Source organism: Corythoichthys intestinalis, chromosome 16 (assembly GCF_030265065.1).
Source record: "Corythoichthys intestinalis isolate RoL2023-P3 chromosome 16, ASM3026506v1, whole genome shotgun sequence".
Taxonomy (NCBI): Eukaryota; Metazoa; Chordata; class Actinopteri; order Syngnathiformes; family Syngnathidae; genus Corythoichthys; species Corythoichthys intestinalis.
The window spans coordinates 50,135,282-50,149,934 of NC_080410.1; the positions used below are offsets into that span (position 1 = coordinate 50,135,282).

At 39.3% G+C, this 14,653-nt stretch overlaps 1 protein-coding gene across 2 annotated transcripts in view; it reads left to right on the forward strand.

The window, feature by feature from the left end:
• Positions 1-14,653, forward strand: part of LOC130904472 (suppressor of cytokine signaling 3-like) — an 87,739-nt gene that overhangs the window by 44,446 nt on the left and 28,640 nt on the right. The gene's annotated exons all lie outside the window — the stretch shown is intronic.

A 14,653-nucleotide genomic window follows, 5' to 3' on the forward strand; every position in this document is an offset into this window, starting at 1 on the left:
AAAATTCCGTAAGTAGAGACGCGTTTTTCATGTGTAGGGGTTGACAAAATAATGGAAACACCTCAAGGACGTAGGTTTAGTTTCAATAATGGTAGGGACGATGTAACAGCACAACCTGCATGTACACCAATAAGAACCTAATTAATTGGTAGGCTAAATGTTTAATGCAAAATAAATCTATTGATTTATACCGACTTTCACACTGCAAATTTACAGTATAACGTGTAATCTGATCATTTTTCTTTAATCTTGTTTTGAGTCTAAAGGCTAGTTAACAGATTAATGTGTCAGATTCTTCCCCTTTTAGTAAATATTACCATATGTTCTTATTAAGCCCATAAATCTGAAAGTTAAAGCTAAAGTTAAATCAAGAAAAAATGCTTTCAAATAATGTTTTGAACAATATCTATTCTTGAATTAACATTTCTGACAAGTTTTTTTTTTTTAACATATAAAAGCTTTTTGCTTAAAATAAGTCTGTTAAGCTTATTTTCAGCTAGCTATTTCTCTTATTTCAAGAAATCAGAGTAAAATTTACTTGAAGCACTGGCAGATAATTTCACTTATTTCTGGTAGATTTACACTGATTCAAACCTTTGTTTTCAAAAACTACGGGAGAAACCTTTTGGAAACTTCCAGAATAAATGTCCTGATTTTATTAGCAAATTTAAATTGTCATAATAGAACACAAATTTGTGTATTAACATACAAAGAAATACAAAATTGTTAATCATCTCTTAACTATCCAGGAATGGACAAAAAAATAAACATTTGTCTTAACACCAGTCAAAATTGTCTGTCTAAATAACTTAAATATAACAAAAAAACATCTCAGTCAGGGAATACCAAAAAACAAATAAAAATGAAGCCTTCCTACAGGAAAAACACTACTGCTTTTGTCCACATGCACAGCCAAACTCAACAAAAAACTCAACAAAAAAAAAAAAAAAAAGAAAGCTCCTTTGGGATGCTTTAAGACCACATAAGCAAAATAAAAATGAAAACTGGGAAGTTCTCCTGAACAGCTTCCAACTCAGGTTGGCAAGTTCACACAGTTTAAAGTAATGGTAATGCTAACCTGTGATGCAGGTCGGACTTTCAGTAGCAAAATTAGTGGTGCGTTTCCCACCTTCACAACAATGACTTTTCACATTACTCACAGCGGGGGTATGAGGGTGGGGGGGGGGGGGGGGGTTGGGGGTTCAAGTCATCAGCCAATCAAATATGCGTTTGAGGAAAAAAACATGGACTGGCTTATTCAGCAAGTCTGAAAATAATGAAAATAATAATAATGGTAGGGTCAATTCTATCGTTACAACATATGGGAAGACAATCTAAATGACCTATATAACTGAATACATTATATAATGCAAATAATGTTGCTTAAAAGTTAGTGGGGACAATTTGAGCGTCCTGAAAAGTTGGTAGTGTTTTGTCCCTATCGTCCCTATGCCAACCTACGCCCTTGAAACACTTTAAAAAATCAACAAAAACTAATTTAACATGGTGTAGCTCCACCTTTTGAAGCAATTGCAGTATTAATTCTCCGAGGTATTTATTCATACGACTTGTGAATTGTTTCCAAGCATTTCTTCAGTTAGAATACCCTCTAACTGGAAATCGACATCCTAATCTAATCTCTAAAATTGATCATATATCCTCAACAGGGTTGCGGTCTGGGGATTTTGATGATGCTCAACTTCATTAGAATGTTCCTCATGCCAATTATTTTCAGTGATTATGATGCCAAAATGTTAGGTGTTCCCATTTTTTTGTCCAACTCCTGTAAATGCCCTAATCCTATTCCTAATCCACCAAAATTCAGACATAAATCTTTTATAATGCGTAAAAATGCATCAAAACATTTAGCAAAAACATGTTACAACTAGAAACTGCAATTTCGGGAGAAATTACACACCTTGGTCTTTCCTCTGTGGAGACACAGATCTTAGCCCCACTCAGGTCTATCAATAGAATGGATCATAATGCCAGTCATTGGCAAAAAACAAAGTAAAAGCCGTTAGAAATGAATGGGAGAATTGGACGTCCATGGACGTCAATGGCGGCACCTTTCATAATTGTTAATGGAATCGGGGAAGTTTGGGGGACACGTCCTAATGATATCTAGTCATTTTCTGTTGATTTGGGGAAAAAAAAAAAATTCCCATTGAAAATGAATGGGAAAAATTTTGGACGTCCATGGACGTCAATGGTATCAACTTACATAAGCGTCAATGGAATCCAAGTACATTGGCATCAATAAAATGAACAAACATGAAGAAATGCCATTGGAAATGAATGGGAAGTTTAGACGTCCATGAACGTCAATGGCATCACCCTCCATAAGCGGCAATGCAATCGGGGACATTTGGGGGAAACGTCCTAATGATATCTAGTCATTTTCTGTTGATTTGGGAAAAAAAAAAAAAAATCCCATTGAAAATGAATGGGAAAAATTTTGGACGTCCATGGACGTCAATGGTATCAACTTACATAAGCGTCAATGGAATCCAAGTACATTGGCATCAATAAAATGAACAAACATGAAGAAATGGCTTTGGAAATGATTGGGAAGTTTGGACGTCCATGGACGTCAATGGCATCACCCCCCATAAGCGGTAATGCAATCGGGGACATTTGGGGGACACGTCCTAATGATATCTAGTCATTTTCTGTTGATTTGGGAAAAAAAAAAAAAAATCCCATTGAAAATGAATGGGAAAAATTTTGGACGTCCATGGACGTCAATGGTATCAACTTACATAAGCGTCAATGGAATCCAAGTACATTGGCATCAATAAAATGAACAAACATGAAGAAATGCCATTGGAAATGAATGGGAAGTTTAGACGTCCATGAACGTCAATGGCATCACCCTCCATAAGCGGCAATGCAATCGGGGACATTTGGGGGAAACGTCCTAATGATATCTAGTCATTTTCTGTTGATTTGGGAAAAAAAAAAAAAAATCCCATTGAAAATGAATGGGAAAAATTTTGGACGTCCATGGACGTCAATGGTATCAACTTACATAAGCGTCAATGGAATCCAAGTACATTGGCATCAATAAAATGAACAAACATGAAGAAATGGCTTTGGAAATGATTGGGAAGTTTGGACGTCCATGGACGTCAATGGCATCACCCCCCATAAGCGGTAATGCAATCGGGGACATTTGGGGGACACGTCCTAATGATATCTAGTCATTTTCTGTTGATTTGGGGAAAAAAAAAAAATTCCCATTGAAAATGAATGGGAAAAATTTTGGACGTCCATGGACGTCAATGGTATCAACTTACATAACCGTCAATGGAATCCAAGTACATTGGCATCAAAAGAATGAACAAACATGAAGAAATGCCATTGGAAATGAATGGGAAGTTTGGACGTCCCTGGACGTCAATGGCATCACCCTCCATAAGTAGCAATGCAATCGGGGACATTTGGGGGACAGGTCCTATTGATATCTAGTCATTTTCTGTTGATTTGGGGAAAAAAAAAAATTTCCCATTGAAAATGAATGGGAAAAATTTTGGACGTCCATGGACGTCAATGGTATCAACTTACATAAGCGTCAATGGAATCCAAGTACATTGGCATCAATAAAATGAACAAACATGAAGAAATGGCTTTGGAAATGATTGGGAAGTTTGGACGTCCATGGACGTCAATGGCATCACCCCCCATAAGCGGTAATGCAATCGGGGACATTTGGGGGACACGTCCTAATGATATCTAGTCATTTTCTGTTGATTTGGGGAAAAAAAAAAAATTCCCATTGAAAATGAATGGGAAAAATTTTGGACGTCCATGGACGTCAATGGTATCAACTTACATAACCGTCAATGGAATCCAAGTACATTGGCATCAAAAGAATGAACAAACATGAAGAAATGCCATTGGAAATGAATGGGAAGTTTGGACGTCCCTGGACGTCAATGGCATCACCCTCCATAAGTAGCAATGCAATCGGGGACATTTGGGGGACAGGTCCTATTGATATCTAGTCATTTTCTGTTGATTTGGGGAAAAAAAAAATTTTCCCATTGAAAATGAATGGGTAAAATTTTGGACGTCCATGGACGTCAATGGCAGCACCCCCCATAAGCGTCAATGGAATTGGGGACGTTTGGGATATACGTCCTATTGATATCTGGTCATTTTCTGTTGATTTGGAGAAATGTAGTTTTTTCCCCATTGAAAATGAATGGGAAAAATTTTGGACGTCCATGTAAGTCAATGGCGGCACCCTTCATAAGCGTCAATGGAATTGGGGAAGTTTGGGGGACACGTCCTATTGATATCTGGTCATTTTCTGTTGATTTGGGGTAATTTTGTTTTTTCCCCATTGAAAATGAATGGGAAAAATTTTGGACGTCCATGGCAGTCAATGGCATCGACATCTATATAGTCAGTTGAATCCAAGTACATTGGCATCAGTAGATTCGACATGCATGGCCGTCAATGGCATCAATGCAATGTAAATTCCATTGGAAATCCCATTGGAAGTGAATGGGACTTTTCCCATTCGAAATGAATGGGATAGTTTTTGGCAAATTTCCGAGGAAGCGTAATTTTTTTCCAAATTCTGTATACAACTTTTATGCCCCTCACCGTCCCGGAATTTTTGATGCCCAAATTATGTGATTTGGTCAAAAATTGTAGGACTAGATACATTTTGAAACTTTTTTTTTTTTCACGGAAAATTGCCGTTTACGGACGAACGGAAAAATTTTCGGGGCCATTTGTAAAGTTTCCTGTGTCACGCGAAAATTCCGGTCGTGCCGATACTTGAACGGTGCCGATCGGTCTAACGGTTCGGGCTGTGAAGCGCGCGTTTTTTTTCCATTCAAAATGAATAGGAAAGTTTTTGGCAAATTTCCGGGGAACCGTAAATTTTTGCCAAATTCTGTATACAACTTTTATGCCCCTCACCGTCCCGGAATTTTTGATGCCCAAATTATGTGATTTGGTCAAAAATTGTAGGACTAGATACATTTTTAAACTTTTTTTATTTTTCGGAAAATTGCCGTTTACGGGCGAACGGAAAATTTTTCGTGGCGGTTTGAAAAATTCCCATCGTCACACGAAAAATCCGGTCGTGCCGATACTTGAACGGTGCCGATCGGTGCTACGGTTTGGGCTGTGCGTTGGCTCAAAAAAACGCGGAGAATAAGATGAATAATAATAATAACTAGAAACTGCAATTTCGGGAGAAATTACACACCTTGGTCTTTCCTCTGTGGAGATACAGATCTTAGCCCCACTCAGGTCTATCAATAGAATGGACCATAATGCCAGTCAATGGCACTAAACAAAGTAAAAGCCATGAGAAAAGATTGGGAGAATTGGACGTCCATGTCCGTCAATGGCAGCACCCTCCATAATTGTTAATGGAATCGGGGAAGTTTGGGGGACACGTTCTATTGATATCTAGTCATTTTCTGTTGATTTGGGAAAAAAAAAAAAAATTCCCATTGAAAATGAATGGGAAAAATTTTGGACGTCCATGGACGTCAATGGTATCAACTTACATAAGCGTCAATGGAATCCAAGTACATTGGCATCAATAAAATGAACAAACATGAAGAAATGCCATTGGAAATGAATGGGAAGTTTGGACGTCCATGAACGTCAATGGCATCACCCTCCATAAGCGGCAATGCAATCGGGGACATTTGGGGGACACGTCCTAATGATATCTAGTCATTTTCTGTTGATTTGGGAAAAAAAAAAAAATCCCATTGAAAATGAATGGGAAAAATTTTGGACGTCCATGGACGTCAATGGTATCAACTTACATAAGCGTCAATGGAATCCAAGTACATTGGCATCAATAGAATGAACAAACATGAAGAAATGCCTTTGGAAATGAATGGGAAGTTTGGACGTCCATGGACGTCAATGGCATCACCCCCCATAAGCGGCAATGCAATCGGGGACATTTGGGGGACACGTCCTAATGATATCTAGTCATTTTCTGTTGATTTGGGGAAAAAAAAAAATTTCCCATTGAAAATGAATGGGAAAAATTTTGGACGTCCATGGACGTCAATGGTATCAACTTACATAAGCGTCAATGGAATCCAAGTACATTGGCATCAATAGAATGAACAAACATGAAGAAATGCCATTGGAAATGAATGGGAAGTTTGGACGTCCCTGGACGTCAATGGCATCACCCTCCATAAGCAGCAATGCAATCGGGGACATTTGGGGGACAGGTCCTATTGATATCTAGTCATTTTCTGTTGATTTGGGGAAAAAAAAAAATTTCCCATTGAAAATGAATGGGTAAAATTTTGGACGTCCATGGACGTCAATGGCAGCACCCCCCATAAGCGTCAATGGAATTGGGGACGTTTGGGATATACGTCCTATTGATATCTGGTCATTTTCTGTTGATTTGGAGAAATGTAGTTTTTTCCCCATTGAAAATGAATGGGAAAAATTTTGGACGTCCATGGAAGTCAATGGCGGCACCCTTCATAAGCGTCAATGGAATTGGGGAAGTTTGGGGGACACGTCCTATTGATATCTGGTCATTTTCTGTTGATTTGGGGAAATTTTGTTTTTTCCCCATTGAAAATGAATGGGAAAAATTTTGGACGTCCATGGCCGTCAATGGCATCGACATTCATATAGTCAATTGAATCCAAGTACATTGGCATCAGTAGATTCGACATGCATGGCCGTCAATGGCATCAATGCAATGTAAATTCCATTGGAAATCCCATTGGAAGTGAATGGGACTTTTCCCATTCGAAATGAATGGGATAGTTTTTGGCAAATTTCCGAGGAAGCGTAATTTTTTTCCAAATTCTGTATACAACTTTTATGCCCCTCACCGTCCCGGAATTTTTGATGCCCAAATTATGTGATTTGGTCAAAAATTGTAGGACTAGATACATTTTGAAACTTTTTTTTTTTTCACGGAAAATTGCCGTTTACGGACGAACGGAAAAATTTTCGGGGCCATTTGTAAAGTTTCCTGTGTCACGCGAAAATTCCGGTCGTGCCGATACTTGAACGGTGCCGATCGGTCTAACGGTTCGGGCTGTGAAGCGCGCGTTTTTTTTCCATTCAAAATGAATAGGAAAGTTTTTGGCAAATTTCCGGGGAACCGTAAATTTTTGCCAAATTCTGTATACAACTTTTATGCCCCTCACCGTCCCGGAATTTTTGATGCCCAAATTATGTGATTTGGTCAAAAATTGTAGGACTAGATACATTTTGAAACTTTTTTTGTTTTTCGGAAAATTGCCGTTTACGGGCGAACGGAAAATTTTTCGTGGCGGTTTGAAAAATTCCCATCGTCACGCGAAAATTCCGGTCGTGCCGATACTTGAACTGTGCCGATCGGTGCTACGGTTTGGGCTGTGCGTTGGCTCAAAAAAACGCGGAGAATAAGATGAATAAATAATAAGTACAACTAGAAACTGCAATTTCGGGAGAAATTACACACCTTGGTCTTTCCTCTGTGGAGATACAGATCTTAGCCCCACTCAGGTCTATCAATAGAATGGATCATAATGCCAGTCATTGGCAAAAAACAAAGTAAAAGCCGTTAGAAATGAATGGGAGAATTGGACGTCCATGGACGTCAATGGCGGCACCTTTCATAATTGTTAATGGAATCGGGGAAGTTTGGGGGACACGTCCTAATGATATCTAGTCATTTTCTGTTGATTTGGGAAAAAAAAAAAATTCCCATTGAAAATGAATGGGAAAAATTTTGGACGTCCATGGACGTCAATGGTATCAACTTACATAAGCGTCAATGGAATCCAAGTACATTGGCATCAATAAAATGAACAAACATGAAGAAATGCCATTGGAAATGAATGGGAAGTTTGGACGTCCATGAACGTCAATGGCATCACCCTCCATAAGCGGCAATGCAATCGGGGACATTTGGGGGACACGTCCTAATGATATCTAGTCATTTTCTGTTGATTTGGGAAAAAAAAAAAATTCCCATTGAAAATGAATGGGAAAAATTTTGGACGTCCATGGACGTCAATGGTATCAACTTACATAAGCGTCAATGGAATCCAAGTACATTGGCATCAATAGAATGAACAAACATGAAGAAATGCCTTTGGAAATGAATGGGAAGTTTGGACGTCCATGGACGTCAATGGCATCACCCCCCATAAGCGGCAATGCAATCGGGGACATTTGGGGGACACGTCCTAATGATATCTAGTCATTTTCTGTTGATTTGGGGAAAAAAAAAAAATTCCCATTGAAAATGAATGGGAAAAATTTTGGACGTCCATGGACGTCAATGGTATCAACTTACATAACCGTCAATGGAATCCAAGTACATTGGCATCAAAAGAATGAACAAACATGAAGAAATGCCATTGGAAATGAATGGGAAGTTTGGACGTCCCTGGACGTCAATGGCATCACCCTCCATAAGCAGCAATGCAATCGGGGACATTTGGGGGACAGGTCCTATTGATATCTAGTCATTTTCTGTTGATTTGGGGAAAAAAAAAAATTTCCCATTGAAAATGAATGGGTAAAATTTTGGACGTCCATGGACGTCAATGGCAGCACCCCCCATAAGCGTCAATGGAATTGGGGACGTTTGGGATATACGTCCTATTGATATCTGGTCATTTTCTGTTGATTTGGAGAAATTTAGTTTTTTCCCCATTGAAAATGAATGGGAAAAATTTTGGACGTCCATGTAAGTCAATGGCGGCACCCTTCATAAGCGTCAATGGAATTGGGGAAGTTTGGGGGACACGTCCTATTGATATCTGGTCATTTTCTGTTGATTTGGGGTAATTTTGTTTTTTCCCCATTGAAAATGAATGGGAAAAATTTTGGACGTCCGTGGCCGTCAATGGCATCGACATCCATATAGTCAATAGAATCCAAGTACATTGGCATCAGTAGATTTGACATGCATGGCCGTCAATGGCATCAATGCAATGTAAATTCCATTGGAAATCCCATTGGAAGTGAATGGGAACTTTTCCCATTCGAAATGAATGGGATAGTTTTTGGCAAATTTCCGAGGAAGCGTAATTTTTTTCCAAATTCTGTATACAACTTTTATGCCCCTCACCGTCCCGGAATTTTTGATGCCCAAATTATGTGATTTGGTCAAAAATTGTAGGACTAGATACATTTTGAAACTTTTTTTTTTTTCACGGAAAATTGCCGTTTACGGACGAACGGAAAAATTTTCGGGGCCATTTGTAAAGTTTCCTGTGTCACGCGAAAATTCCGGTCGTGCCGATACTTGAACGGTGCCGATCGGTCTAACGGTTCGGGCTGTGAAGCGCGTGTTTTTTTTCCATTCAAAATGAATAGGAAAGTTTTTGGCAAATTTCCAGGGAACCGTAAATTTTTGCCAAATTCTGTATACAACTTTTATGCCCCTCAATGTCCCGGAATTTTTGATGGCCAAATTATGTGATTTGGTCAAAAATTGTAGGACTAGATACATTTTGAAACTTTTTTTTTTTTCCGGAAAATTGCCGTTTACGGGCGAACGGAAAATTTTTCGGGGCCGTTTGAAAAATTGCCCGCGTCGCACGAAAATTCCGGTCGTGCCGATACTTGAACGGTGCTGATCGGTGCTACGGGTCGGGCTGTGCGGCGCGCCGAAAAAACGCGGAGAATAAGATGAATTATAATAATAATAATAACTAGAAACTGCAATTTCGGGAGAAATTACACCTGGGTCTTTCCTCAGTGGAGATACAGATCTTAGCCCCACTCAGGTGTAGCAATAGAATGGACAATAATACCAGTCATTTGCATTAAACAAATTAATGCCATTAGAAATGATTGGGAGAATTGGACGTCCATGGCCGTCAATAGCGGCACCCTTCATAAGCGTCAATGAAATTGGGGACGTTTGGGGGAGACGTCCTATTGATATCAGGTCATTTTTTGTAGATTTGGGGAAAAAAAAAAAATTCCCATTGAAAATGAATGGGAAAAATTTTGGACGTCCATGGACGTCAATGGTATCAACTTACATAGGCGTCAATGGAATCCAAGTACATTGGCATCAATAGAATGAAAAAACATAATTAAATGCCATTAGAAATGAATGGGAAATTTGGACGTCCATGGCCGTCAATGGCGGCGCCCTTCATAAGCGTCAATGGAATTGGAGAAGTTTGGGGGACACGTCCTATTGATATCTGGTCTTTTTTTGTTGATTTGGGGAAAAAAAAAAATTCCCATTGAAAATGAATGGGAAAAATTTTGGACGTCCATGGACGTCAATGGTATCAACTTACATAGGCGTCAATGGAATCCAAGTACATTGGCATCAATAGAATGAAAAAACATAATTAGATGCCATTAGAAATGAATGGGAAATTTGGACGTCCATGGCCGTCAATGGCGGAGCCCTCAATAAGCGTCAATGCAGTTGGGGACATTTGGGGTAAAGGTCCTATTGATATCTGGTGATTTCCTACTGATTTGGAGACATTTTGTTTTTTCCCCATTGAAAATGAATGGGAAAAATTTGGACGTCCATGGACGTCAATGGCATCACCCTCCATAAGCATCAATGCTATCGGGGACATTTGAGGTAAAGGTCCTATTGATATCTGTTGATTTCCTACTGATTTGGGGACATTTTGTCCTTTCCCCATAGAAAATGAATGGGAAAAATTTTGGACGTCCATGGCCGTCAATGGCATCGACATCCATATAGTCAATAGAATCCAAGTACATTGGCATCAGTAAATTCGACATGCATGGCCGTCAATGGCATCAATGCAATGTAAAGTCCATAGGAAATCCCATTGGAAGTGAATGGGAACTTTTCCCATTACAAATGAATGGGAGAGTTTTTGGCCAATTTCCGGGGAACCGTAATTTTTTGCCAAATTCTGTATACAACTTTTATGCCCCTCAACGTCCCGGAATTTTTGATGCCCAAATTATGTGATTTGGTCAAAAACTGTAGGACTAGATACATTTTTAAACTTTTTTTTTTTTCCGGAAAATTGCCGTTTACGGGCGAACGGAAAATTTTTCGGGGGATTTTGAAAAATTCCCATCGTCGCGCGAAAAATCCGGTCGTGTCAATACTTGAACGGTGCCGATCGGTGCTATGGTTCGGGCTGCGCGGCGCGCCGAAAAAACGCGGAGAATAAGATGATGATATAATAAATAATAATAATAATAACTAGAAACTGCAATTTCGGGAGAAATTACACACCTTGGTCTTTCCTCTGTGGAGATACAAATCTTAGCCCCACTCAGGTCTATCAATAGAATGGACCATAATGCCAGTCAATGGCACTAAACAAAGTTAAAGCCATTAGAAAAGATTGGGAGAATTGGACGTCCATGTCCGTCAATGGTAGCACCCTCCATAATTGTTAATGGAATCGGGGAAGTTTGGGGGACACGTCCTATTGATATCTAGTCATTTTCTGTTGATTTGGGAAAAAAAAAAAAATTCCCATTGAAAATGAATGGGAAAAATTTTGGACGTCCATGGACGTCAATGGTATCAACTTACATAAGCGTCAATGGAATCCAAGTACATTGGCATCAATAAAATGAACAAACATGAAGAAATGCCATTGGAAATGAATGCGAAGTTTGGACGTCCATGAACGTCAATGGCATCACCCTCCATAAGCGGCAATGCAATCGGGGACATTTGGGGGACACGTCCTAATGATATCTAGTCATTTTCTGTTGATTTGGGAAAAAAAAAAAAATCCCATTGAAAATGAATGGGAAAAATTTTGGACGTCCATGGACGTCAATGGTATCAACTTACATAAGCGTCAATGGAATCCAAGTACATTGGCATCAATAGAATGAACAAACATGAAGAAATGCCTTTGGAAATGAATGGGAAGTTTGGACGTCCATGGACGTCAATGGCATCACCCCCCATAAGCGGCAATGCAATCGGGGACATTTGGGGGACACGTCCTAATGATATCTAGTCATTTTCTGTTGATTTGGGGAAAAAAAAAAATTTCCCATTGAAAATGAATGGGAAAAATTTTGGACGTCCATGGACGTCAATCGTATCAACTTACATAAGCGTCAATGGAATCCAAGTACATTGGCATCAATAGAATGAACAAACATGAAGAAATGCCATTGGAAATTAATGGGAAGTTTGGACGTCCGTGGACGTCAATGGCATCACCCTCCATAAGCAGCAATGCAATCGGGCACATTTGTGGGAAACGTCCTATTGATGTCTAGTCATTTTCTGTTGATTTGGGGAAAAAAAAAAAAATTCCCATTGAAAATGAATGGGAAAAATTTTGGACGTCCATGGACGTCAATGGTATCAACTTACATAAGCGTCAATGGAATCCAAGTACATTGGCATCAAAAGAATGAACAAACATGAAGAAATGCCATTGGAAATGAATGGGAAGTTTGGACGTCCCTGGACGTCAATGGCATCACCCTCCATAAGCAGCAATGCAATCGGGGACATTTGGGGGACAGGTCCTATTGATATCTAGTCATTTTCTGTTGATTTGGGGAAAAAAAAAAAATTCTAATTGAAAATGAATGGGTAAAATTTTGGACGTCCATGGACGTCAATGGCAGCACCCCCCATAAGCGTCAATGGAATTGGGGACGTTTGGGATATACTTCCTATTGATATCTGGTCATTTTCTGTTGATTTGGAGAAATTTAGTTTTTTCCCCATTGAAAATGAATGGGAAAAATTTTGGACGTCCATGTAAGTCAATGGCGGCACCCTTCATAAGCGTCAATGGAATTGGGGAAGTTTGGGGGACACGTCCTATTGATATCTGGTCATTTTCTGTTGATTTGGGGTAATTTTGTTTTTTCCCCATTGAAAATGAATGGGAAAAATTTTGGACGTCCATGGCAGTCAATGGCATCGACATCCATATAGTCAATTGAATCCAAGTACATTGGCATCAGTAGATTCGACATGCATGGCCGTCAATGGCATCAATGCAATGTAAATTCCATTGGAAATCCCTTTGGAAGTGAATGGGACTTTTCCCATTCGAAATGAATGGGATAGTTTTTGGCAAATTTCCGAGGAAGCGTAATTTTTTTCCAAATTCTGTATACAACTTTTATGCCCCTCACCGTCCCGGAATTTTTGATGCCCAAATTATTTGATTTGGTCAAAAATTGTAGGACTAGATACATTTTGAAACTTTTTTTTTTTTCACGGTAAATTGCCGTTTACGGACGAACGGAAAAATTTTCGGGGCCTTTTGTAAAGTTTCCTGTGTCACGCGAAAATTCCGGTCGTGCCGATACTTGAACGGTGCCGATCGGTCTAACGGTTCGGGCTGTGAAGCGCGCGTTTTTTTTCCATTCAAAATGAATAGGAAAGTTTTTGGCAAATTTCCGGGGAACCGTAAATTTTTGCCAAATTCTGTATACAACTTTTATGCCCCTCACCGTCCCGGAATTTTTGATGCCCAAATTATGTGATTTGGTCAAAAATTGTAGGACTAGATACATTTTGAAACTTTTTTTATTTTTCGGAAAATTGCCGTTTACGGGCGAACGGAAAATTTTTCGTGGCGGTTTGAAAAATTCCCATCGTCACGCGAAAAATCCGGTCGTGCCGATACTTCAACGGTGCCGATCGGTGCTACGGTTTGGGCTGTGCGTTGGCTCAAAAAAACGCGGAGAATTATTGAATAATAATAATAATAAAGTTGCACAACAACATAACCTTGTTCTTTCCTTCAGAAAGACCAAGGTAATAAAGTTGCACAATAACAATACCTTGTTCTTTCTTTCAGAAAGACCAAGGTAATAACTAGAAACTGCAATTTCGGGAGAAATTACACACCTTGGTCTTTCCTCTGTGGAGATACAGATCTTAGCCCCACTCAGGTCTATCAATAGAATGGATGATAATGCCAGTCATTGGCAAAAAACAAAGTAAAAGCCGTTAGAAATGAATGGGAGAATTGGACGTCCATGGACGTCAATGGCGGCACCTTTCATAATTGTTAATGGAATCGGGGAAGTTTGGGGGACACGTCCTAATGATATCTAGTCATTTTCTGTTGATTTGGGAAAAAAAAAAAAATTCCCATAGAAAATGAATGGGAAAAATTTTGGACGTCCATGGACGTCAATGGTATCAACTTACATAAGCGTCAATGGAATCCAAGTACATTGGCATCAATAAAATGAAAAAACATGAAGAAATGCCATTGGAAATGAATGGGAAGTTTGGACGTCCATGAACGTCAATGGCATCACCCTCCATAAGCGGCAATGCAATCGGGGACATTTGGGGGACACGTCCTAATGATATCTAGTCATTTTCTGTTGATTTGGGGAAAAAAAAAAAAATTCCCATAGAAAATGAATGGGAAAAATTTTGGACGTCCATGGACGTCAATGGTATCAACTTACATAAGCGTCAATGGAATCCAAGTACATTGGCATCAATAGAATGAACAAATATGAAGAAATGCCTTTGGAAATGATTGGGAAGTTTGGACGTCCGTGGACGTCAATGGCATCACCCCCCATAAGCGGCAATGCAATCGGGGACATTTGGGGGACACGTCCTAATGATATCTAGTCATTTTCTGTTGATTTGGGGAAAAAAAAAAATTTCCCATTAAAAATGAATGGGTAAAATTTTGGACGTCCAAGGACGTCAATGGCA